Here is a 24,847-nt window from a genome sequence, read left to right as displayed (position 1 = left end):
TTTTCACCATGTTGGTCAGGCTGGTCTCAAACTCCTGACCTCAAATCATCCGCCTGCCTTGGCCTCCCAAAGTGCTGGGATTACAGGCATGAGCTACTGGGCCTAGCCTCTAATTTATTTAAATAATAATTTAAAGTTAAAACTGAGAGGAGGTGGGCCGACCTTGAGGTCAGGAATTCAAGACCAGGTTGGCCAATATGGTGAAACCCCGTCTCCACTAAAAATACAAAAATTATCTGGGCATGGTGGCACGTACCCGTAATCCCAGCTACTGGAGAATTGCTTGAACTGGGACCCTGGAGGCGTAGGTTACAGGAAGCCGAGATCATGTCACTGCACTCCAGCCTGGGCGACAGAGCAAGACTCTGTCTCAAAAAAAAGCAAAAAACAAAAAACTGAGAGGCAAAAGTCTGTCTCCCTTCAGCTCGACTAACACTTAGTCTTTTCTTTCCCTCCTTATTTAAAAAAATAAATCTTTATTGATTTATCCTTTGTGCCAAGCATGGAGATAGGCATTGGGCACAAAAAATTAGTAAGACTCACTTCTTGCCCTCAAGGAACTCAAATTTCTTGAGGGAGGTGGACTTTTAACTGATAGTTACAATACAATTTGGTAAGTGCTATGGTGGAGGCATAGCTCATGCTGATGGAGAGCCTGCTATGCCTTAGGCTTCAAGTGCCTTATATAATATTAACCATTGTCCAAAGACAAAGTTATAACAGATTTAAAGATCTTAATTGGCTTCCATTTGTGATTCTAAAATCAGGCAACATCTCATTCCATAAAATAGAATGAGTATTTCAATGAGCTGAACAGAAGACGTTGGCTTTTATTTTTTTTTTTTGAGACAGAGTTCCGCTCTTGGTGCCCAGGCTGGAGTGCAGTGGCACAACCTCAGCCCACTGCAACTTCTGCCTCCCAGGTTCAAGCGATTCTCCTGCCTGAGCCTCTCGAGTAGCTGGGATTACAGGTGCTCGCCACCATGCCCAACTAATTTTTTGTATTTTTAGTAGAGACGGAGTTTCACCATGTTGGCCAGGCTGGTCTCAAACTCCTTACCTCAGGTGATCCACCTGCTTTGGCCTCCCAAAATGCAGGGATTACAGGCATGAGCCACCTTGCCCGGCCAAGGTTGGCTTTATAGACAAAAAAGGGTTGACCAAAGCAGAAACAGAAAACACAAAGTGGATTGGTGCTTTAAAGTTACTTCCGTTTAAAGGTTAAAGCAGAGTGGACCTTCTTATCATTCCAGCAAAAACCGACCTGCTTGGGGATTTGACTATTATATCTCGCTCCTGATTTCTTTCTCTCTTTTTTTTCTCTCCTTTTTTTTTGAGACAGGGTCTTGCCCTGTCACCCAGGCCGGGGTGATCACAGCTCACTGCAATCCCTGCCTGAACCGATCTTCTCACCTCAGCTTCTGGAGTAGCTGGGACCAGAGGCACGCGCCACTATGCCACTAATATTTTTTATTTTTTGTAGAGGGATGGTGGTGGTGTTGGGGGGGCAGGGGCTTGCCATGTTGCCCAGGTTGGTCTTGAACTCCTGATCTCAAGCTCAGCACCTGCCTTGGCCTCCCAAAGTGCTGGGATTACAGGTGTGAGCCACCATGCTCTGCCCCATCCTGATTTCTTGGAAGGTCAGATAAGCAACTTATTTTCAGCTTGGTGGTATGGAAGTCCAGCATGAGTGACTCTATTTTGGTTTGTCTGTTGGGCCTAGCGTAGGAACTCAGTTCAAACCAATGACTTACTATACATTTTATTTAATACCATTTAATCCTTATTTAAATCCTATGAGTTTGCTATAACAATTTTCTCCTTTTTACAGTGAGGAAACTGAGGCACTGGAAGATGAAGGCTACAGAGGTAGAAAGTGGTGGAAGTATGTGCAGAATACTATGGGATTACAGAGAGGGAAGGGCTGGAGTGGTCAAAGAAAGACCTATTTTTAGCTGGGCCACCAAAGAATGATGATGAACTTAGAAAAAGAATGGGGGAAATGTTTTCCAGCACTTAGGGAACAGAGAAACATTAATACAAAGGCTCAGAGCATGTGGCAATTTGGGAAAAGTGGCAATGCGGGAAAGAGTATATGGTAGAGGGGCTGCTGCTTAGGGGACTGGAGTGGCAGGGGGCAGGAAATGTCTTCACCTTTCATTATAATGCGTGACTGGGGAGAATTAAACATCACAGTCTTTGAGGAACTGACAGGAACCTTACCGATCTTCTTGATCCTTTCGTTATACAGATAAGGAAACTGAGGCCAGACAGCTCCAGTGATTTAACTAAATTCCTGTGGCCGAGAACATCACCTTTATCTGTTGCTGTAAATTAAGGAATCTGTGGGCTTAGTGATTAGGTGTCCCTCAGAGGTTTCCAGGGCCTCAGATCTTGCCATCACTTTCCTTAGGGTTATCTGTTCCTGGGCTGGCCTAAGCTTCCCGTCCTTTAAGGAACCTGACTGCCAACATTGGCCCCAACCCAACAGGAGATCAGTGACCTCTGTGTTCCTGACTTTTTTCTTGCCCTACTGACCACCTGCTGACCTATCCCAGTTAATAGCTTTACTGACCTGTCTAGCCTTAAGGCAAACACTAGCCCCAGTGTGAGGAACAAAGGGTCCTAGTGACCCACACCCCCTGGCCCTTTGGCGTTCAGTCCTCAGGCTACCTGGAAGGACAAATTATTCAGCCTGTTTGGGGTGGGATGGAACAGTTTCTACTTCTTTTCTTTGGATATATATATATTTTTGAGACCTGTCTCACTCTGTCGCCCAGGCTGGAGTGCAGTGGTGTAACCTTGGCTCACTGCAACCCGTGCCTCCCAAGTTCAAGCAATTCTCATGCCTCAGCCGCCCGATTAGCTGGGACTACAGGTGCGGGCCACCATGCCTGGCTAATTTTTGTATTTTTAATAGGGACAGGGTTTCACCATGTTGACCAGGCTGGTCTCAAATTCCTGACCTTGTGATCCGCCTTGGACTTCCAAAGTGCTGGGATTACAGGTGTGAGCCACTGCGCCAGGCCTTTTCTTTAGTCTTTCTGTGTTTTCTAAACACAAAGCAACAGAAAAACTTCTGCTTCAAATACATGACTCAGGTCTGGCATTCAAGTTGCTGATATTTTGGGAAAAAAGCTGCCTGTAGCTTTTGAAATTTCTTATTCTCCTACCTGTAATTAACTCATATGATTAGCAAAGTTTTATTATCAGAATTTATCAATAAAATGAAGTTAGTGATCTAGTAGATAAGAAGAGAACCAGCACAAAATAGCACACAGAATCCCATTTTTTTCCTATGCATTTGTAAGTATTGGGAACGTCTGGTGGCCGGGTGCGGTGGCTCATGCCTGTAATCCCAGCACTTTGGGAGGCTGAGGCGGGAGGACCACTTGAGGTTAGGAGTTCGAGACCAGCCTGGCCAACATAGTGCAACCCCGTCTCTACTAAAAATACAAAAATTAGCTGGGCGTGGTGGCAGGTGCCTATAATCCTAGCTACTCGGGAGGCTGAGGCAGGAGAATCACTTGAACCCGGGAGGCAGAGGTTGCAGTGAGCCTAGATCGCGCCACTATATTCCAGCATGGGGACAGAGTGAGACTCCGTCTCAAAAAAAAAAAAAAAAAAAAAAAAAAAGAAAACATCTGGAAAGAAGTAGCTGAAAATATTAAAAGTAGTTATATCTGGGTTAAGAGTGTGTTGATGATCGCTGTTTTTTTTGCTATTTCACCTTTTCTAAATTTTCTACTATGTGCATATATTGAACTCAGAAAAGCAAACAATAAAATTTTCTTTAAAGTTACTAATATTAGGCAAAGCAAATAGCTCAAATGTACATTTGTGATAGTCCTCTTAGCCTATGACATGTTGAGTAACGTATTCTAGTTTGGTTTTCCTTGTTAGCCAAAGATTTCATTATTTTGCAGCTTAAGTTGTTTATTTCTAGTTCCTTAAGGTGGGGAGGAGGTGAGGAGGTGAGGAGGGTGAAGAAGCAAATTCCACTTCAGTAAAACGGTGTGCAGCCTTTTCCCCGAGTCCCTTTGTCTCAAGGCTCCTGTGTTCCGGGTCTTTTGTTGTTCTCTGTATGGACTTTGATTCGAGATTTAAAGAAAAACAAGTGCTGGCCCTCCTTGCGCCCTCTGGTGTCCTAGTGAGGTATAACCGGACAAACCGCACAAAGATCACAGCCATTTTCACACAGCGCTCCCCCGACACAGTGATGCCTGGAGACGGGAATGTCTGGAATCTTAGAGGAAGGAATCACACACCGACAAGCACGGCAGGCTTAGTCTTTGAAACTTAATCAGAGCCTGTAAGTATGGATACTGTTTTTTAAAAAATTAAAAGCAGTATCTGGGCTGCAAGTATTTAAAAAACCTAATAGGAAATAAGTCAACTCTCAAAGCATTTGGCACAGCTTTCTGGGTTCTAAAACAAAGAAAATCTTACTACATATGTTGTTTTATAAATACAGCATAAACCATTACTTTGTTATTTGTTTTAAAAATTTCTTTTAGAGACAGGGTCTTGCTCTGTCACCCAGGCGGGAGAGCAGTGGTGCAATCTTAGCTCACTGCAGTCTTGAATTCCTGGCCTCGGGTGATCCTCCATGCTTCCGCCTCCCAAAGGACTGGGTTTACAGGTGTGAGTCACTGTGCCTGGCCTAGAACTTTGGATTAATTGCAAATAAATTAGGTGAAAGAGAGGTCTGGATACCTAGGCTTTAGCTTGACTGAGGATAATGATTTCTGCAACTTTAAGCTTTACCACGTAGACCAAAAATAAAATTCTAAGCTCCCCAATCAGTTGAATGGATGCCTCCTTTTCCAAGGGCATTCCAAAGTTACCTGAAACACTAGTTCATGTCATGATGGGAACAGGTGGTCAGACAAGCCTCCTTATACTCTCCTCCCTTTGGGATTCAGGCACATCTGACCAGCATTAACATAAGTCTGACAAAGCAGGCTTTTTGTAGCAGTAAGATACCAACATGACAGACAGCAGGCCCTGAAGTAAATTGAAGTAGTTTACCCCTATATATATATATATATATATATATATATATATATATTTGACACATTTTGAAATGGCCCTGCAAAGGTGTCTCCTGTGGGGAAAATCTACTTTCCGTAGAGAATCCCTTTCCCTTTCCAGATATTTTTCCTTAACCAGGAGAAAATTAATTAAGAGTCTTGCACCTTAAAAAGGTAAAAAATAAAATTTTTGGCCGGGCATGTTGGCTCACGCCTATAATCCCAGCACTTTGGGAGGCCAAGGCAGGTGAATCACCTGAAGGTCAGGAGTTCGAGACCAGCCAGGCCAACATGGTGAAACCCCATCTCTGGCTAATACAAAAATTAGCCAGACGTGGGGTGGCGGGGTGGGCGCCTGTAATCCCAGCTACTTGGGAGGCTGAGGCAGGAGAACTGCTTGAACCTGGGAGGTGGAGGTTGCAGTGAGCCCAGATCACACCATTGCACTCCAGCCTGGGTAACAAGAGCGAAACTTCGTCTCAAAAAAAAAAAAAAAAAAAAAATTAAATAAATAAATAAAAATAAATAAAAAATAAAAGTTTTACAATCTGACCTGGTGCTGTGGCCCACTGCTGTAATCCCAGCACTTTGGGAGGCCGAGGCAGGTGGGTTGCTTGAGCCCAGGAGTTCGAGATAAGTCTGGGCAACATGGTGAAACCCTGTCTCTACTAAAAATACAAAAATTACCAGGACATAGTGGCGCGCACCTGTAATTCCAGCTACTCCAGAAGCTGAGAGGTGCGAGGATGGCTTGAGCCTGGGAGGTTGAGGCTGCAGTGAGCTGAGATTGCACCACTGCACTCCAGCCTGGGTGATGGAACGAGAGCCAGAAATATTTACAATCTGTTCTTTCTGAAGCCTGCTACCTGGAGACTTTATTTGCATAACAAGAACCTTGGTTTTTGCAACCCCTTATCTTAATTCAGGCACTCCCTTCTATAAATTTCAGGTCTTTAGATAAACTCTTTCAACTAACTCCCAATCAGAAAATCTTTGAATTCATCCATGATGTAGAAGTGCCCCATCCACCCTCACTGAACCAATGGACATCTTACATGTATTTTTTGATGTCTTCTGTCTCTCTAAAATGTGTAATAAAAAGCTGTAGCCCGACCACTTTGAGCACATGTTCTCAGGATTTCCTGCGGCTGTGTCACTGGCCATGGTCACTCATATTTGGCTCAGAATAAGTCTCCTCAAATATTTTACAGAGTTTGACTCTTTTCTTCATCGACAATCAATATGTGAGAGTTAATACTGAAGGCCCCTTTTGTCTATAATATACTTCATTGTATCGCATTTTTCACCAAAGTGTTTTGTTTGGTTTTTATAGAGATGAGATCTCACTTTGTTGCCCAGCCTGGTCTCTTGGGCTTAGGAGATCCTCCCTCCTCAGCCTTCTAAAGTTCTGGGATTACATGTGCGAGCCCCCGCCCTCAAACTCTGCCTTTTTTTTTGAGCCCGAGTCTCGCTCTGTCACCCAGGCTGGAGTATAGTGCCATGATCTCGGCTCACTGCAACCTCCACCTCCCGGGTTCAAGCATTTCTCCCTGCTTCAGCCTCCCGAGTAGCTGGGATTACAGGCGTCCACCACCATGCCTGGCTGATTTTTTTTTTTTTTTTTGTATTTTTAGTAGAGACAGGATTTCGCCATGTTGGCCAGACTGGTTTCGAACTCCTGACCTCAGATGATCTGCCTGCCTCAGCCTCCCAAAGTGCTGGGATTACAGGTGTGAGCCACCGCACCTGGCTAAACTATGATTTTTAAAATTATATTTCCACTAAAAAAATGTAGATGTAAAATATTTTTGGTTTAAATATTTGATAAGATCTCAGGCGTGGTGGCCCATGCCTGCAATTCCAGCACTTTGGGAGGCCGAGGTGGGTGGATCACCTGAGGTCAGGAGTTCGAGACCAGCCTGGCCAACATGGTGAAACCCCCATCTCTACTAAAAATACAAAATTAGCCTGGCATGGTGGCATGCGCCTATAATCCCAGCTCGGGAGGCTGAGGCAGGAGAATTGCTTGAACCTGGAAGGCGGAGGTTGCAGTAAGCCAAGATCATGTCATTGCACTCCAGCCTGGGCAACAAGAGTGAAACTCCGTCTCAAAAAAAAAACCAACAAACAAAAAAACTCAGGCATTACAGTTTTATTTGAATAGGCAATTCATGCACACAGAACGAAGTTCAAAAAGTACCAGATACCAGAAGGTATAAGGTATACAGAGGAAAGTCTCTCTCCCATTTTTTCTTTTCTTTTCTTTTCTTTTTTTGAGACAAGCTTCTTTCTGTCACCCAGGCTGGAGTGCAATGGTGTGATCCCAGCTTGTTGCAACCTCTGCCTCTCGGCTTCAAGCAATTCTTCTGCCTCAGCCTCCAGAGTAGCTGGGATTATAGGCATGCCACCATGCCCAGGTAAGTTTTGTATTTTTTAGTAGAGCACAGGGTTTCACTAGGTTAGCCAGACTGGTGTCGAACTCCTGGCCTCAAGTGATCTGCCTGCTTCGGCCTCCCAAAGTGCTGGGATTATAGGCATGAGCCACCATGCCCAGCTTCTCTCCCATTTCTAACTCACAAGAATTCTCTTGAGTGATGTTGGGGTTGGTCTGGCAGCTCAACAAGGCCATCATAGGCTTTGAGTACTCTCTTCTTGTTCTGGGTCTTTCTTCTCTGCTACCTTTAGCAAAAGGACATTTCTTTTTCTTGATTGTCACTTCATGTCTGCAAATTAGCTGCTGCAGCCATCATGGCCAGTTTCAAGGCTGGAACATGAGGGAAGAGGCAGCTCCAGCATACTATCCTTTTGAATGTCCCTTTTAACTGGGAGAAAGCCTTTTCAGGGAAATTCTGACAGTTGTTTTCCTGTTTCATTAACCACTTTTGGGCCACAAAGAGGCTGGGAAAGTGACTGCCAGGCAAAAGGGTATGAATAATGATTCTAATATTAGTTTTTTTTTTTGTATTCTAGTTTTCTGTGCTGGGTGTAAGAGCTGAAATTTATTAGTATAACACCATTTTTCCTCAATTCAACAATGATGTTTTCATCATTTCTATTTCAGGAGATACATCCAGAAAACTGCATTACAATTTCAAATCAAAGCTGGACAAGTTTTTTTTTTTTTTACACAGACATCACCATGTTAGAAAAGTTGGACAAGTTTTGAAATCATTCTGAACCTATCATTCCTATCTTTCAAATCCTTCCAAGGCATCTTATTATTGATTTGTTTCTATATTTTCCTCATTATTAAAGAGGTTGAGTATCTTTTCTCTAGAGCTAGTTTGGGTTCTGATTTTCTTCACTTTCCTGATGGAGTCATTTTAGAATTGAAGGGCATCATAGCAACTGAGGCAGTGTTAACATCATCAATATTTTAGGATTACAGGTAACCATATTTCCTAGTTTGCTTGGGACAAGGCCAGTTTGTACCTCTTGTCCTAGCATTTTTTTTTTTTTTTTTTTGAGACAGAGTCTCGCTCTGTCGCCCAGGTTGGAGTGCAGTGGCATGATCTCAGCTCACTGCAACCTCCACCTCCCAGGTTCAAGTGATCTTCCTGCCTCAGCCTCCCGAGTAGCTGGTATTACAGGCACGCACCACCACGCCTGGCAAATTTTTGTATTTTTAGTAGACACGGGGTTTCGCCATGTTGGCCAGTCTGGTATCAAACTCCTGACCTCAAGTGATCCCCCCGGCTCGGCCTCCCACAATGATGGGATTACAGGCGTGAGTCACCGTGCCTGGCCCTAGTATATTTTATAATAGCATTGCATTCAATCTCAAAAGTGTGTGAGTTTTGATGAAAAATTATATGGTGGTCATTTATTATCTGAAATACACATCAAAATACCACTATTGCCATTTTGCTCTGGTATCTTCATCAGTGGGTGCAGGATTGTCATGAAGGCGGGGGGCGGGGGGGTTGTTCTGCTTCCTTCTCTGTTGTGTCCCCAGAGCCCAGAACAGTGCCCAGCACCCAGTAAGTGCTTAATGAATATGAATGCATCTGCACATAAATTCATTTCTTGGGGCTTGGCACATTGCCACTTGAACAAATGGATTCTATTAACAAGGAGTATGGAGCAATGATTTTGGGGTACACAACTCATGGTGCCTGCCAAAACATGCGCTTTAGATTTTGATAGATATTGTCAAGTTGTTCTCCACAGGGGTTGAGCCAGTTTACACTCCCACCAGCAATATGTGAGAGCATCTGTTTCTCTAACCTTCACCCACATGGTGTTATCAAAATTTTTATCTGTGCCAATCTGGTAGTTTAAATTTGCATTTTCCTTATTATGGAAAGATAGAGCATACTTTCATATGTTTAAAAGCCATTTGAAATTTCTAAGAACTGTCTGTTCATATCCTCTGCCCATTTTTTTTTTTTTCAGTGAATTACTGGTCTTTTTCTTATCAATCTATAGGAATACAAATAGTTGTTCCAAGGTTTTCATGCCTTTTGAGTTTGTTTCTGGTGTTGTTAGTAAGCAGAATTTAAAACATGTATTTATATTTAGCTTCTTTCCTTTTATTGCATCTATATTTTGCATCATGCTTAGAAAGGCTTTCCCAGATTGTAAAATAATTCTCCCATATTTTCTTGTCTTACTTTCAAGTTTTCATTTTTTTCACATATAAGTCTTGATCTATCTGAAATTTATTTTGGTGTAAGATTTGAGATATGAATAAAATCTAATACTGTTTATTGAATAGCTCATCTTTTCCCCACTGGTGGAAACTCTAAAGGGTTCCTGATATTCAGAGACGATTTCCTATGAAACTTTTAACACTCTCGTAAATTCTAAGGAAAGAAACTCAAGGACAAAGCAGTCAGGATGGAATTTTATTTTATTTTTTGTTGTTGTTGAGACAGAGTTTTGCTCTTTTTGCCCAGGCTAGAGTGCAATGGCATGATCTCGGCTCACTGCAACCTCCGCCTCCTGGGTTCAAGGGATTCTCCTGCCTCAGCCTCCCAAGTAGCTGGGATTACAGGCGTCTGTCACCACCCCTGGCTAATTTTTTTTTTTTTTTTTGGTATTTTTAGTAGAGATGGGGTTTCACCATGTTGGCCAGGATGGTCTCGATTTCTTGACCTCATGATCTGCCTGCCTCGGCCTCCCAAAGTGCTAGGATTATAGGCATAAGCCACCGTGCCCGGCCGGATGGAATTTTAATTTGTAGTTTCATGTCTTGCATTTCCTCAATTTATAATAATGCTATCTTTTATTAAGCATTTATGTGTTAAGCATAATACCACAGAAGACTGTATGAAAATACAGAGTTTATAGAATAATGGTAAAATGAACACCTGTGTACCTGTTATCCAGATGAACATGTAAAACCTTGCCAGTGACTTGAAAATCCTCTGTGTGCTCTACTTTAATCATCTTCTTCTTCTTCCTCCTCAAGAGATAACCACTATCCTGATTTTTTGATAATTATTTCTTGCTTTGCTTTATAGTTTTACCACCTATATGTATCCTTAAATATTATATTGTTTATTTTTTGTATTTGATAGAACAAAAAATATCTTTGTTGTTGTTAGAGACAGAGTCTTGATCTGTTGCTCAGGCTGGAGCGTAGTGGCACAGTCACATCTCAGTGCAGCCTTGACCTCCCAGGCTTCAGCAGTCCTCCCACCTTAGCTCCTCAATTAGCTGGGACTACAGGCATGCACCATCGTGCCCGGCTAATTTTTGTATTTTCTTTTTTGGTAGAGACAGGGTTTCGCCATGTTGCCCAGGCTAGTCTTGAACTCCTGGAATCAAGTGATCTGCCTGCCTCAGCCTCCCAAAGTGCTAGGATTACAGGTGTGAGCCATGGCTCCTGGCCTTATATTGCTTATTTTTGACAACTGAGTGGCAAGCCCAACCATTGCAGCAGGCTCTCAAAAGATAAGCTCTGGGTCAAGTTCAGTGGCAGTGTTCCTGAGAGAATGCAAGAGCTCCTTTTGGGAAGTCTGCGGTCAGGGTCAAGAGTGAGTTCTGGGAAACACAGGATATATCACAGCTGGGACATCTGGCAGGGCTGCAGTTTGGGTCAGGTAATGATATCTGCAGAAACATAGTCAAGAAGTGGGACCCTATCTGTAGCTCCCAAGCTTGCCATGGTTTCTTACCTACTTTCAAGAAGAAATCAAAGAAAACCCCTTCTATGGGGTAAGGTGAATTTCCTCAGTTCGTGAAGACAGCAGGTCATGGTGGGTGTGTTAGTCTTCTATTGCCACATAATAAATTATCACCAATGCAGCAGCTTAAAACAACATACATTTATTGTCTCATAGTTTCTACAGGTGAGGAGCCTGGCACATTTTAGCTGGTTTCTCTCCTCAAGATCTCATTAGGCTGAAATCAAGACACTGGTTGGCCGCCTCCTCCTCTGGAGGCTCCATTAGGGAAAGATTCATTTCCAAGGTAGCTCAAGTTGTTAGCAGAGTTCATTTCCTTGCAGGTGTAGCACTGGAGGCTCCTCCTCTCCTCTCCTCTCCTCTCCTCCCCTCCCCTCCCCTCCCTTCCTCCCTCCATCTCTCTCTCTTTTCTTCTCTCTCTCTTTCTTTCTTTCTCTCTCTCTTTCTTTCTCTCTCTCTCTTTCTCTCTCTTTTCTTTTCTTTTTTTTCTTTTCTTTTCTTTCTTTTCTGACAGAGTTTCTCTCTGTTGCCCAGGCTGGAGCGCAATGGCACAGTCTGGGCTCACGGCAACCTCCACCTCCTAGGTTCAAGCGATTCTCCTGCCTCAGCCTCCCAAGTAGTTGGGATTACAGGCATCTGCCACCATGCCTGGCTAATTTTTGTATTTTTAGTAGAGACGGGGTTTCACCATGTTGGCCAGGCTGGTCTTGAACTCCTGACCTCAAGTGATCTGCCCGCTTGGCCTCCCAAAGTGTTGGGAATACAGGCGTGAGCCACTGTGCCTGGCCTTCACTTTCTTTCTGGCTGTCAGTGGGGACTGCTGCCAGCTCCTAGAGGCTGCTATCAGGTGGCCCCCTCCACTCAGCAATGGAGACTCTTCCTTATGATGAGTCTCCCTTATGTTGAGTCTCCCTTGTGCTTAGAATCTCTCTGGCTTTCTCTTCTGCTACTAGCCAGAGAAAATGCTCTTAAAATGCCTTTAAAGGGCTCATGTGATTAAGTCAGGTTTACCAGGATAATCCTTTATCTTAAAGTCAACTGATTAGTCGCATTAATTACATCTGCAAAACTTTGTGTCATGCAAGGTGACATAAACCTACTCATAACTAGAGGGTGGAGATTATAGAGGTCATTTTAGAATTCTGCTTGTCATGGTGAAGAGAGCAGAAACTCCATTGGTACATAGTCAAGATGTGCCAAGCACAGACAAAATCTAGGTCAGACTCACCAGGCCTCAAAAAGATGGTCCAATGGCAAAGGGTATCTTCGAGATGGCTCCTGTGATGTCTGCATCTTGTGTCACATTGCTCCCATCTGGATTGACTGTCCTCTGCATCTGACACATAGCTGTCATTCAAGGACCTCTTTTTATCATCCTCCTGAGGATCCTTTTTATTTCTCTCGTGTTGGATTGCTTCTTTCTTGCATCCCATTTCTTCCTGTTTACTCTTAATTCACACTCTGTCTTGCTTTCCTGTTATTCTGGTGGAGTCAATCTTGAAATTTCTTGAGAATGGGTACACGGAAGTTAAATTTTTTCAGATCTTTTATGTCTAAAAAACTTTTTTTTCTTTTTCTTTTTCTTTTTTTTTTTTTTTTTTGAGACGGAGTCTCACTCTGCCACCTGGCTGGAGTGCAGTGGTGCGATCTTGGCTCACTGCAACCTCCGCTTCCTGGGTTCAAGTGATTCTTCTGCCTCAGCCTCCCAAGTAGTTGGGATTACAGTCGCCCACCACCACGCCTGGCTAATTTTTTTGTATTTTTAGTAGAGACTGGGTTTCGCCATGTTGGCCAGGCTGGTTTTGAACTCCTGATCTCAGGCAATCTGCCCACCTTGGCCTCCCAAAGTGCTGGGATTACAGGTGTGGGCCACTGTGCCCAGCCAAAAAAACCTTTATATTTTTATTTTTAGAGATAGGGTCTTGCTCTGTCACCCAGGATGGGATGCAGTGATGTGATCATACTTCATGGTAACCTTGAACTCCTAGGCTCAAGGGATCCTCCTGCCGCAGCCTCCCAAGCAGCTAGGATGACAGGTGTGAGCCACCATGCCTGGATTCAATTTTATGTTTATACTTGATTGATAGCTTAGCTGAGAATATAATTCTAGTTGGAAGTTATGAGCCCTCAAAATTTTGAAGGCATCATTTCACTTTCATTGTGCTGGATTGTCTGTTGTCCAGCTATACATCTCCATTATCCCTTCTAGAGTCTGCTCTGCATTAAAGAAGAGAAACCTGTAGTTACATGTGCCAGAATCCCCTCCTTCATTTGATTCCAAGTTGGAGTTTGCCAATGAGAGGCACTTGTGTGAGAAGGAAAGCAGAAAAGAAAAACCATTATTCAACAGAGGCAGTTGAAGGCAGACACATGGGCTGAAGGCAAGATCTTGAGAGTTTCCTGTTTTGGTGCTGTCAGCAGCTGGGATTGAAGGCAGTGTCTTGCCTTAGATTGCTGAGATTTTTCCATGGCTTGCAGGTGAAGTTATGTGAATCATTGACATCTACTGGCTGCTCTCCTGACCATCACATCTTCAACACTTAGTTCTTTTTTTTTTTTTTTTTTGAGATAGAGTCTCACTCTGTTGCCCAGGCTGGAGTGCAGTGGTGCGATCTCGGCTCCCTGCAACCTCCGCCTCCCAGGTTCAAGTGATTCTTCCGTCTCAGCCCCCTCAGTAGCTGGGATTATAGGCGCGTGCCACCACGCCTGGCTAATTTTTGTGTTTTTAGTAGAGACGCAGTTTCACCATGTTGGCCAGGCTGGTCTCGAACTTCTGACCTCGTGATCCACCTGCCTCGGCCTCCCAAAGTGCTGGGATTACAGGAGTGAGCCACCGCGCCTGGCATTATATTTTTATTTTTTATTTTTATTTTTAATTCTTCATGGTTACAAAATGCTTGCTGCAACTGCAAACATCACATCTGTGCATGATGTTTAAAGTAGGAAAAAGAGAGTACAGACGCTCTTCTTCATGCATTCGTCTTATTTTATGAGGACCATAAATTGTTTCAAAGTTAGACCAGAGCGATTGGGCAAATTTATATACCTACCTGATGCCTACCCCTAAATTACAGCAAAAGGAAAGGGAAACCATCAGGATTAATTAGCTGGGGCTGGGGGAAGAGCATATTTCTTCCTATGCCTGCACGAGTTGAAGCTCTTTGAGCAAGAAATAATGGGAAATGGCTGTCAAGAAGGCCACCAACTCTGTCTGCCATGTTCCTCATGTAACGATACTGCATGTAACATGGCAGACTGTTGATCAGTGGACAACCAGTAGGAAAAATCAGATTTTAAAAAGTGTTCTAAATGCCTCACAATTATGTAATGTCATTTAATCCATCAATAGGAGAAATGACGAGGATGACATTTTATGAGAATGAAATATCTGACAGGAATTAGCAAAAGTTTCAGAGTTTGGCCTTAGGAATAAAGTGAAGACAAAAGAATAAGAATTTGATTAAATTCACAGTTATAACCAGATATATTACATTAATATTAATAGCAAAGGAAGCAAAGAAAGAAAATATATCCAAAGGGTAAAACGTATATTTGAAGTGTTTTGGTATTTCTACTCATGAAAGAAATGCTTCTCAGTTGGGGGAAAAGTCAGCAGACCTCTCTATGTAGCTGACGAGTTTAGCTAGTCCTGCTACTTTTGATGAATTATTAGAAGACTCACCCACTTAGAAAAAGCTGTGTGCATTTAAAACAAATCATTAATAATGAAATTGATTGTAGCTTGTGAAAAACAGAACAAACAGATCTCTGTACTTCTGCTTGAAATATTAGTTCCTGAGTTTTGAAGAGATTGTGCCAGTCAGGTTATTAGTCCCATGTAACAAAACTTTGGCTAGTTAAAGCAGAAATAGGTCGGGTGCAGTGACTCACGCCTGTAATCCCAGCACTTTGACAGGCTGAGGTGGGTGGATCAGGAGGTCAGGAGATCAAGTTCATCCTGGCTAACACGGTGAAATCCCATCTCTACTAAAAATACAAAAAATTAGCCAGGTGTGGTGGTGCGCGCCTGTAGTCCCAGCTACTTGGGAGGCTGAGGCAGGAGAATCACTTGAACCCAGGAGGCGGAGCTTGCAGTGAGCCGAGATCGTGCCACTGGACTCCAGCCTGGGTGACAGAGTGAGACTCCACATCAAAAAAAAAAAAAAAAGAGAAATACAATTTATTGAGGTCTAACTTAAAGCTCACAGAAACTCTGGGAGGGCCAGAATTAGGCTTGGCAGCTTGACAGTCAGAAACAAATGACTTGGTGGATACAGCAAAGATTTCATTACAGTGTTTGTCACTGAAGACCCTGTTAGAGCACCCTCCCTTCCACTGCTGTCTGTTGTGAAGACCTTCATGGGAATGGCACCTCCAATGGAGCCCTCCCTGGAAGCATGGATTCTGCGCACTGCCTGTTTTCTCATACTGTTCTTCTGCAAATTGAATCTTCATATGGGTGTATCTGGCTAGTAAGGCTTGTGTCACAAGTCAGCATGCCAGCTGCAAGAAGGGCTGAGAAGTCCAGTTTCTGATTTCCACCTTTGAGGGTGAGACTTATAATGTGGAGAATTCTCCAGACATAGGAATTCTGAGCAAAAGATGCTGATATGATTTGGCTCTATGTCCTCACCCAAATCTCATGTTGAATTGTAATTCCCAATGTTGGGGGAGGGACATGTTGGGAGGTGATTGGATCATGGGGGCAGTTTCCCCCCTTGCTATTCTCATCATAGTGGGTGAGTTCTCACAAGATTTGATGGTTTAAAAGTGTGTAGCACTTCCCCCTTTTCTCTCTCTCTCTCTCCTCTGCCATAGTAAGATGTGCTTGCTTCCCCTTCACCTTCTGCCATGATTGTAAGTTTCCTGAGGCCTAGTCGTGCTTCCATACAGCCTGTGGAACTATGCATCAATTAAACCTCTTTCTTCATAAGTTACCCAGTCTCAGTTCTTTTTTTTTTTGAGATAGAGTCTCACTCTGTCACCCAGGCTGGAGTGCAGTGATGAGATCTTGGCAAACTGCAGCCTCTACCTCCAGGGCTCACGTGATCCTCTTGCCTCAGCCTCCTGAGTAATTGGGACTACAGGCATGCACCACCATGCCCTGCTAATTTTTGTATTTTTTGTAGAGATGGGGTTGCCCTATGTTGCCCAGGTTGGTCTTGAACTCCTGGGCTCAAGCGATCCTCCCACCTTGGCCTCCCAAAGTGCGTGTGGGTAGTGGGTGATCAGGTAGTTCTTCATAGCAATGTGAGAACGGAACAGACTAATACAGCATCTGTGAATAGAACACATGTCAAATTGAGTAACAGACAGGCTTAAGAGCATGGAGTCAGTTATACCTTAGTTCAAGTCCAGCCCCATAGCTTCCCACCTGAGTCATTCTGGGTAACTTCTCTACCTTTGTAAGCCTGTTTCATCATTTGTAAAATATGTATGATAATAGTGGCTACATCACAGAGGTGCTGTTAAGATTAAATGAGATAGGCCGGGCACGGTGGCTCACATCTGTAATCTCAGCACTTTGGGAGATCAAGGCAGGTGGATCTGTTGAGTCCAGGAGTTTAAGACCAGTCTGAGCAACATGGTGTGACTGTGTAACTACAAAAAATAAAAAAATTAGCTGGGTGTGGTGGCATGCACCTGTAGTCCCAGTTACTTGGGAGGCTGAGGCAGGAGGATCACTTGAGGCCATGAGTTCGAAGCTTCAGTGAGGAATGGTTGTGCCACCGCACTCTAGCCTGGGTGATAGAGAGAGAGACCCTGTGTTAAAAAAAAAAAAAAAAAAGATTAAATAAGATAAAGCATAAAGCACTTAACCTAGTGCTTGGCGTATGGTGAATAAGTCACTGATTACAAACTTATATTACTATTATTATTGATCTTCTTGTTGGTATTTTTACTGGTGTTTATGTAGGACAATCAAAGCTGATGATATAAAATGTAACCATTATAGTACATTAGGTAGTTTTTGTCCCAGGAATTACAGTTTGGGAATTAAATTCAGAGCTCCCTTTTCTGGTTTAAAAAAGCTAAGAAGGATTAGTACTAATATTCTGATAATTTATAAATGCCTCTCTCATACTCACCATCTTCCTACATCTTCCTCCTGCTTTATCTGTTTTCCATTACAATCACAGAATGCCAGTTTTAGGTCAACATATGTTCTTGGCTGCATGCAGTGTCTCATGGCTGTAATCCTAGCACTTTGGGATGCCGAAACAGGAGGATCTCTTGAGCTCAGGAGTTCGAGTCTGCAGTGAGCTATGATTGCACCATTGCACTCCAGCCTGGGCGACAGAGTGAGACCCTGTCTCTAAGAAAAAAAGAAAAAGAAATCACAATGTAGTCACTTTTATCACCATCTGTTAGTATAAGAGAGTCACTAAAACCAAACCAAATTTGAGGGTAGGTGAATTAGACTCCACTTCTTGAGAGGAGAGTGACAAAATCACATTGCCAAAGAATGTATGGGATAGAAGATATTGTTGAGGCTTCTTTGGAAAATGCAATCTCCCATAACCTGATAGGGTGAGGGTGATTGAGCCTATTTCAGCCTGGCATTGAAAGCTTGGTATGTTATTACATGAGAAAGGCAGGTTATAGAACAGCATGTATGGTATGATTCCATTTTTGCTTACAAATATGCAAAGTCATACGTATATGTGTGTGCATGCGTGTGTGTGTGCATGTGGGTAGTGGGTATGATGTGTTAAGGACAAAAAATGGGTGTGTTAGTCCATTTTCACACTGCTGTAAAGAACCTACCTGAGCCTGGGTAATTTAAAAAGGAAAGAGGTTTACTTGACTCACAGTTCTGCATGGCTAGGGAGGCCTCAGGAAACTTACATTCATGGTGGAAGGTAAAGGGGAAGTGAGGCACATCTTACATAGCAGTAGGAGAGAGAGAGAGCAAGTGGGAAACGGCCAAACACTTTGAAAACCATCAGATCTCGTGAGAACTCACTCACTATCATGAGAACAGCATGGGGGAAACCAACCCCATGATCCAATCACCTCCCACCAGGTCCCTCCCCTGACACGTGGGGATTACAATTTGACATGAGATTTGGGTGGGAACACAGAGCCAAACCATATCAGTGTGCTAGAAATGTAACTTAATTATTTTCTGAAACTCAGTTTGTGATTTCTTTTCTTTTCTTTCTTCCTTCCTTCCTTCCTTCCTTCCTTCCTTCCTTCCTTCCCTCCCTCCCCCTTCCTTCCTTCCTTCCTTCCTTCCTTCCTTCCTTCCTTCCTTTCTTTCCTTCTTTCCTTCTTTCTTTCTTTCTTTTCTTTCTTTTCTTTCTTTTCTTTCTTTTTTTTTTTGGATGAAGTCTTGCTCCGTTGCCCAGGCTGGAGTGCAGTGGCATGATCTCAGCTCACTGCAACCTGTGCCTCCCGGTTCGAGCAATTCTCCTGCATCAGCCTCCTGAGTAGCTGGGATTACAGGCACGCACCACCACGCTTGGCTAATTTTTGTATTTTTAGTAGAGACAGGGTTTCACCATGTTGGCCAGGCTGGTGATGAACTCCTGGCAGGTGATCAACCCGCCTCGGCCTCTCAAAGTGCTGGGGTTACAGGTGTGAGCCACTGCACCCGGCCTCAATTTGTGATTTCTTTCCCCATATTTCTACCTCCAGAGTCCATCTCCTGCCCATTCATTCTGAAACAGAAAATGACACTTAGTTGCTTCCAGATAATCACAATTGACTTGAGTGGTTTCTTAGTCACTTAAAGTCCTAACACTTTAGAATAGTTTCTTCTCTGGGGTGGGGAAGTTGGGGGGAGCTGGTGAGGAGTAAGGCAACACATAGTCTTAGAAACCAAAGCAGTTAATTTTTTTTTTGTTTTTTGAGACGGAGTTTTGCTCTTGTCACCCAGGCTGGAGTGCAATGGTGTAATCTTGGCTCACTGCAACCTCTGGCTCACTGCAACCTCTGCCTCCCAGGTTCAAGCGACTCTCCTGCCTCAACCTCCCGAGTAGCTGGAATTACAGGCACAAACCACCATGCCCCGCTAATTTTTGTATTTTTAGTAGAGACGAGGTTTCACCATGTGGCCAGGCTGGTCTCAAACTCCTGACCTCAGGTGATCTGCCTGCCTCGGCCTCCCAAAGTGCTGGGATTACAGGCGTAAGCCACTGTACTTGGCCTAGTTAACATTTTATATATCAGCTTGCTACATATGCATAGGAATGCTATAAATGTACATTCTGGATTATAAGAAAATATGGGATTTTCCCCCATTTCTTTTTGTCTGTATTTCTAACTTTTATACTATAAGGACATATATTATTTATATATATGTATATACTATGTTATATACTATTTATATGCTGTTTACTTATAGGATTAATTTTTCAATCCACATAATCAGGATTGATCAACATTTTTTAATATCAAATAATCCCAAGATATAAATCTAATTACTATAATACAATAGCATTCAATTAATCATTAGTGTATTATTGCCAATGGGAAATTTAAGAAGTATATTTAAAAGAGTAGAGTTATAACCCAGTTGAACCTCTGATTAATTTTATCAGAAGAGAATGAAGTCATTGGAGGAAGAGTAAATGTTGATATAGTTTAGGGCCAGCTCCTAGTTTAGGTTAGCTTAGATTGGTAGGTTTTAACTCACCTAGTGGGTCATTCCTAGGACAAAAGAATCCTAGGCTCTTGGCCTGGAGCTGTTGGTTTGCTCTAGGGTAAAAATTTGGATCCTAGTCAGATTACAAATTTAGTTAAGTCTCATATAGTCCCTGAGGGAGGGGAGATGGGGGTGCTGTTTTCTTGGCAGTCTCTGCAGTTGCTTCAGCCTGGAGCGTGCTGTTGCTGCCAGGAAGACACGCCTGTCTAGTGTAATCTACGAGAGAGAATGCTTGGCATTCCTGGACAATGAAGCACAGAGAGAAAATGAAGATTCCCTAAGAGGTGCCAATCTCTTTGAAAATAAATCAGATTTCTGCCTGGGCAACGTGGTTAAACCCCGTCTCTACAAAAACTACAAAAATTAGCTGGGCTTGGTGGCATGTGCCTGGAGTCCCAGCTACTTGGGAGGCTGACATGTGAGGATCACTTGAGCCTGGGAGGCAGAGGCTGCAGTCAGCCAAGATTGCGCCACTGCACTTCAGCCTGGGTGACAGAGCCAGACTCTGGCTCAAAAAAAAAAAAAAAAGAAAGAACAAGAAAAATACATCAGAAAATCAGATTATTAGGAGAGCCCTGGGAGAGGAGGATGTGCAATTGTGTGTGTGTGTGTGTGAGTGTGTGTGTGTGGTTTTGATTTTGTGTTTTAAAACAAATTGAAGATGGGAAATCATAGGAAAGCTTATATAAAGGGAGGATCAGAGGAAGCTTCCAAGCTGCGGAAACCTGTATAATATCAGGATTTAAGCCACGGAGATAATCTAGGAATGAACTTTTTAGATAGGAAAAAAGGTGATGTGTTTTTCTTGAATAGACCTGTTGATTTGTTGATTCAGGTTTTTTTTTGTTTGTTTTTTGTTTTCTGTTTTTTTTTTTCTAGGAACTCAAGACCTGCTTGTGTAAACAAAACCTTAATAACATTTTGATTTCTAAAGGTTTATGTTCATTGTTTCCAAAGTTTTAATAATGAGGAAGGTGAAAAAAGATTTATTATTATAAATATCAGTTGCAAGAAATCATATTAAAACAATGTCCTTAAAGTTCAAGATTTTTCCCACTTCAAATTCCTGGAAATGTAAAAACACAGTTTTTCTTGTTGAAATAATAAAGTGTTCTGAATAAATCTACTGATTTTACATAGAGTTCTATGGCTTTGATACTATAAAATGAAATGGTTTGAGATTGAAATAATTCAATTATTTTAAATATTCCTGCAATTCTTAAGTGTGTAGCCTTATTGGGAACCTAAAGTGGAATAAGACAATTGCCTAGTGTCTGTATTTGTAGTGTAGGTCCCTGTTGGAAAATTTCATTGAGGTTTCTTTTTCTTTCCTTCTATTTTTTTTTTTTTTTTTTGAGATAGGGTCTCAATCTGTTGCCCAGGCTGGAGTGCAGTGGCTTGATCATAGCTCACTGAAGCCTCCACCTCCCTGGCCCAAGTGATTCTCCCACCTCAGCCTCTCGGGTAGCTGGGATTATAGGCACTTACCACCACGCCTGGTTAATTTTTAAATTTTTCTGTAGGGATGTGTTTCACTATGTTGCTCAGGCTGGTCTTGAACTCCTGGCTCAAGAAATCCACCCACCTCGGCCTCCCAAAATGCTGGGATTACAGGCGTGAGCCACTGCGCCTAGCCCCAACTCACAGTTTTTAATTGCTGTGAATACTCCATGGTGTGCATCATTAGGAGGAGAGCTTTTTAAGAAGGCAAGAGAATTTGACAAATGTGGCAGAGATGGTCAATAGGAAGGATTACACGTTGGGAGATTTAGTAGTATGGAGGCCAGTGGCAATGTTTGGTGGAGCAGGTTCTTGGGGTTGTGGGGGTAGAAGCCAGATTGCACCGAGCAGAGGCCTGTTTGGGAGGAGAGCAAGTAAGACATTGAGTGCACTCAGCCTGTGAGGGAAGCTGGACCACGCAGGGAAGGAGCAAGGGGATGCAGAATCAAGGAAGAGCTTGGAATTTTTAAGCTTTTGTTATCTGAATAATCCATGTTCAATGTAGAAAAATTAGGAAATTCAGATGAGCAGAAAGAAAATAACAAAATGGAAAGTGTGTTCATTTCTTAGGGCTACCGTAACAAATTACCACAAACAGGGTGCCTTGAAAACAACACAAATGTTGTTTTTGTTTCTGTTCACATCGTTCTGGAGGCTATCTGAAATCAGAGTGTCAGTATGGCTGTGCTCTCTCTGAAGGCCCTACGGGAGTACCCTTCCTTGCCTCTTCCTAGTTTCTGGTGGTTGCTGGCAATTGTTGGCGTTCCTTGGCTTGTAGCCACATCCCTCCAATCTCTGCCTCCATCATCACAGGGTGTTCTTCCTGTGTGTCTCCTCTGGGTCTCTGTTTTCTCTTTTAAGGACACCAGTCATTAGATCAGGACTCATCTTAATCTAATAAGAGCTCATCTTTTTTTTTTTTTTTTTTTTTTTTTGAGACGGCATCTCGCTCTGTCACTCAGGCTGGAGTGCAGTGGCGTGATCTCAGCTCACTGTAACCTCCGCCTCCTGGGTTCAAGTGATTCTCCTGCCTCAGCCTTGCAAGTAGCTGGGATTACAGGCATATGCCACCACGCCTGGCTAATTTTTGTATTTTTAATAGAGACGGGGTTTCACCATGTTGGCCAGGCTGGTCTCAAACTCCTGACCTCTGGTGATTCGCCCACCCTGGCATCCCAAAGTGCTGGGATTACAGGTGTGAGCCACCGCGCCCCACCAAGACCTCATCTTAATTTAACTAATTATATCAGCAAAGACCCTCTTTCCAAATATGGTCACATTCTGAGGTTCCAGCTGGACATGAATTGCTGGGGAACACTATTTGACCTAGTATTTCTTTTTTCTTTCTTTCTTTTTTTTTGGACACAGGTCTCGCTCTGTCACCCAGGCTGAGGAATGCAGTGGTGCCATCTGCCATCTTGGCTCACCATAATCTCACTTTTGAGGCTCAAGCTATCCTCTCACCTCAGTCTCCTGAGTAGCTGGGACCACTAGTGCGTGCCACAATGCCAGGCTAATTTTTTTTTATATTTTTGGTAGAGACAGGGCTTTGTCATGTTGCCCAGGCTGGTCTCAAACTCGTGGGCTTAAGCAGTCTGCCCACCTTGGCCTCCTAAAGTGCTGGGATTATAGGCGTGAGCCACTGCGCCTGGCTAGTATATTCTTTTCCCCTCTCCCCTCCTCCCTTTCTCTCTCTCTCCCTCTCTGTCTCTCAAAGGATGAGGGGAAGCATGAGCATGTTTATAGATTAAATGAAATAGGAGAAAAGAAGAGGTTGGAGATAAATCTTAGATACTTGGTAGATCAGAGTCTCAGCAGAGAATGGAGAGGTGAGTTGGAAAGCACTGGGGAAGGGGATGGGCCCGGGGCCTGCCTGGGTCACACAGCTTTGCCTGGTCTCTGACTCCCAGCCTGATGTGGAATTACTCTCCTCAAGAGCACCCTGCCTAGGTACGGCCTTTCACAGGTCAGCCTTAGCAAAGGCTGAGATGGGAGGGAAGAGGAACATGGCCCAAACGGGATCAAATGCAGGGCTCTGGGAGAGAGCTGACTGGAAGAAGGCTTGCATCCTACCCTCCACCTCCTCTCTGGGGTTTCAGGAAAACATAATGATCATAATGATGTTTTTATGTTTTCTTGTGATGTTGGTCATCTTCCCCCACCTACCCCCCACCTCCCTTCGAGTTTTGCCTGCATCTTATAAACTGGAAAAACCCAAGAATCTCCTAAGTTCTATATAGTTCAGTAGTAGGTAGTAGCCTCTGCCAGTCAGAGCATCCCAGAAACATGGCCAGTTTAAAACCAACACTTGGCCGGGCACAGTGGCTCACACCTGTAATCCCAGCACTTTGGGAGGCCGAGGTGGGAGGCTCTCGAGGTCAAGAGATAGAGACCATCCTGGCCAACATGGTGAAACCCCGTCTCTAGTAAAACTACAAAAATTAGCTGGGTGTGGTGGCATGTGCCTGTAGTTCCAGCTACTCAGGCGGCTGAGGCAGGAGAATTGCCAGAACCTGGGAGGCAAAGGTTGCAGTGAGCCGAGATCATGCCACTGCACTCCAGCCTGGGCAACAGAGTGAGACTCTGTCTCGAAAACAAAAAACAAAGAAACAAAAAACCCACCACTGGAAATGGAAATGGACTCATCATTATGGCTCTAGTTCAGCACACACAAAGTGTATAGGGAAACCAGTATGATAGGCCTGATGACCCTGGGCAGGTAGTCAAGGGTAAAGTTTCTTAGGTGATGAGAGGCCTGATACTTCTAGTCTCTAACATGCATTCTTGAGCAGGGATGTGATATACCCCACAGAGGACACACTGGCTCCTGTAGCTGACAACACAGGGAGACCAAGGCCAGGGCAGATGTGTGCAGGACCTTGAAGGCAAGAGAGTTAAAAAAAAAATCCCTATCTAAGTGGGAGGAGCATCTCCCACTCAGTGCAGTGAGCTGCAGGCATTCATCAGGTGTTCAGTGAGTTCTGATTAGGGACTGTGCTGGTCTTGGAGCTATAATGAGGAACACGTTGTTGCTGCTCACACAGAAACTACAATAGGTTGGGGTGTGTATTAGTTCAGTTTCTTTTGGCTTTAGGAAGCAGAAATGACCTTGCAAGCTTGTTGGAGGAATATTAGAGTTTCTTAGAGAATTTGCAGAAGACAGGTTGGGGCCCCTTACTAGCTAGAGGTTAATAACATCCTCTGAAGAGTGCTATTATTTGTGTGAAGGAGTTTCAGTGTCCAATCTTTGTATGACTCAGTCCCAAATTGCTACAGGGAGACTGTGGCCCAGCTCGAGTAAATCATCTGTGGTTCAGGGCTCAGGGTTATGAAGTACACACATGGTTGTCGCAATCCTACCTGTGTGTATTGAGTGCATCCCCACTTCCTTCCCTCTCAGTTGAGTGCCCCAGCGATGGGCAGAATGCATGAACCTGAAAGCCACTGTCTTCTGGACAGAGAGGTAGACAGGTAGACAAGCACCCAGCAATTACAGCTCAGTCATCAGTGCTGTGCTAGGGGAAGCATAGAGT

General features: G+C 43.6%; 1 long non-coding RNA gene across 6 annotated transcripts in view; it reads left to right on the top strand.

Annotated features, from left to right (window-relative positions):
• LOC103892113 (uncharacterized) overlaps window positions 1–24,847 on the top strand; it is a 148,698-nt gene that overhangs the window by 11,092 nt on the left and 112,759 nt on the right. For 3 of the 6 annotated variants that reach the window (XR_008512088.1, XR_008512091.2, XR_008512087.1), the window contains one exon: window positions 7,335–7,450. The exons of 1 other annotated variant lie outside the window; for it this stretch is intronic. This is a non-coding gene — a long non-coding RNA (uncharacterized LOC103892113). Of the gene's footprint in view, window positions 1–1,041; window positions 4,313–7,334; window positions 7,451–8,094; window positions 9,593–24,847 lie in introns of those variants that run through there. 2 more of the 6 variants (XR_010135670.1, XR_008512090.1) reach the window with 2 other exon arrangements.

Source organism: Pongo abelii, chromosome 10, assembly GCF_028885655.2.
Source record: "Pongo abelii isolate AG06213 chromosome 10, NHGRI_mPonAbe1-v2.0_pri, whole genome shotgun sequence".
NCBI classification, from domain to species: domain Eukaryota; kingdom Metazoa; phylum Chordata; class Mammalia; order Primates; family Hominidae; genus Pongo; species Pongo abelii.
This window is presented reverse-complemented; position numbering and strand designations above follow the sequence as displayed.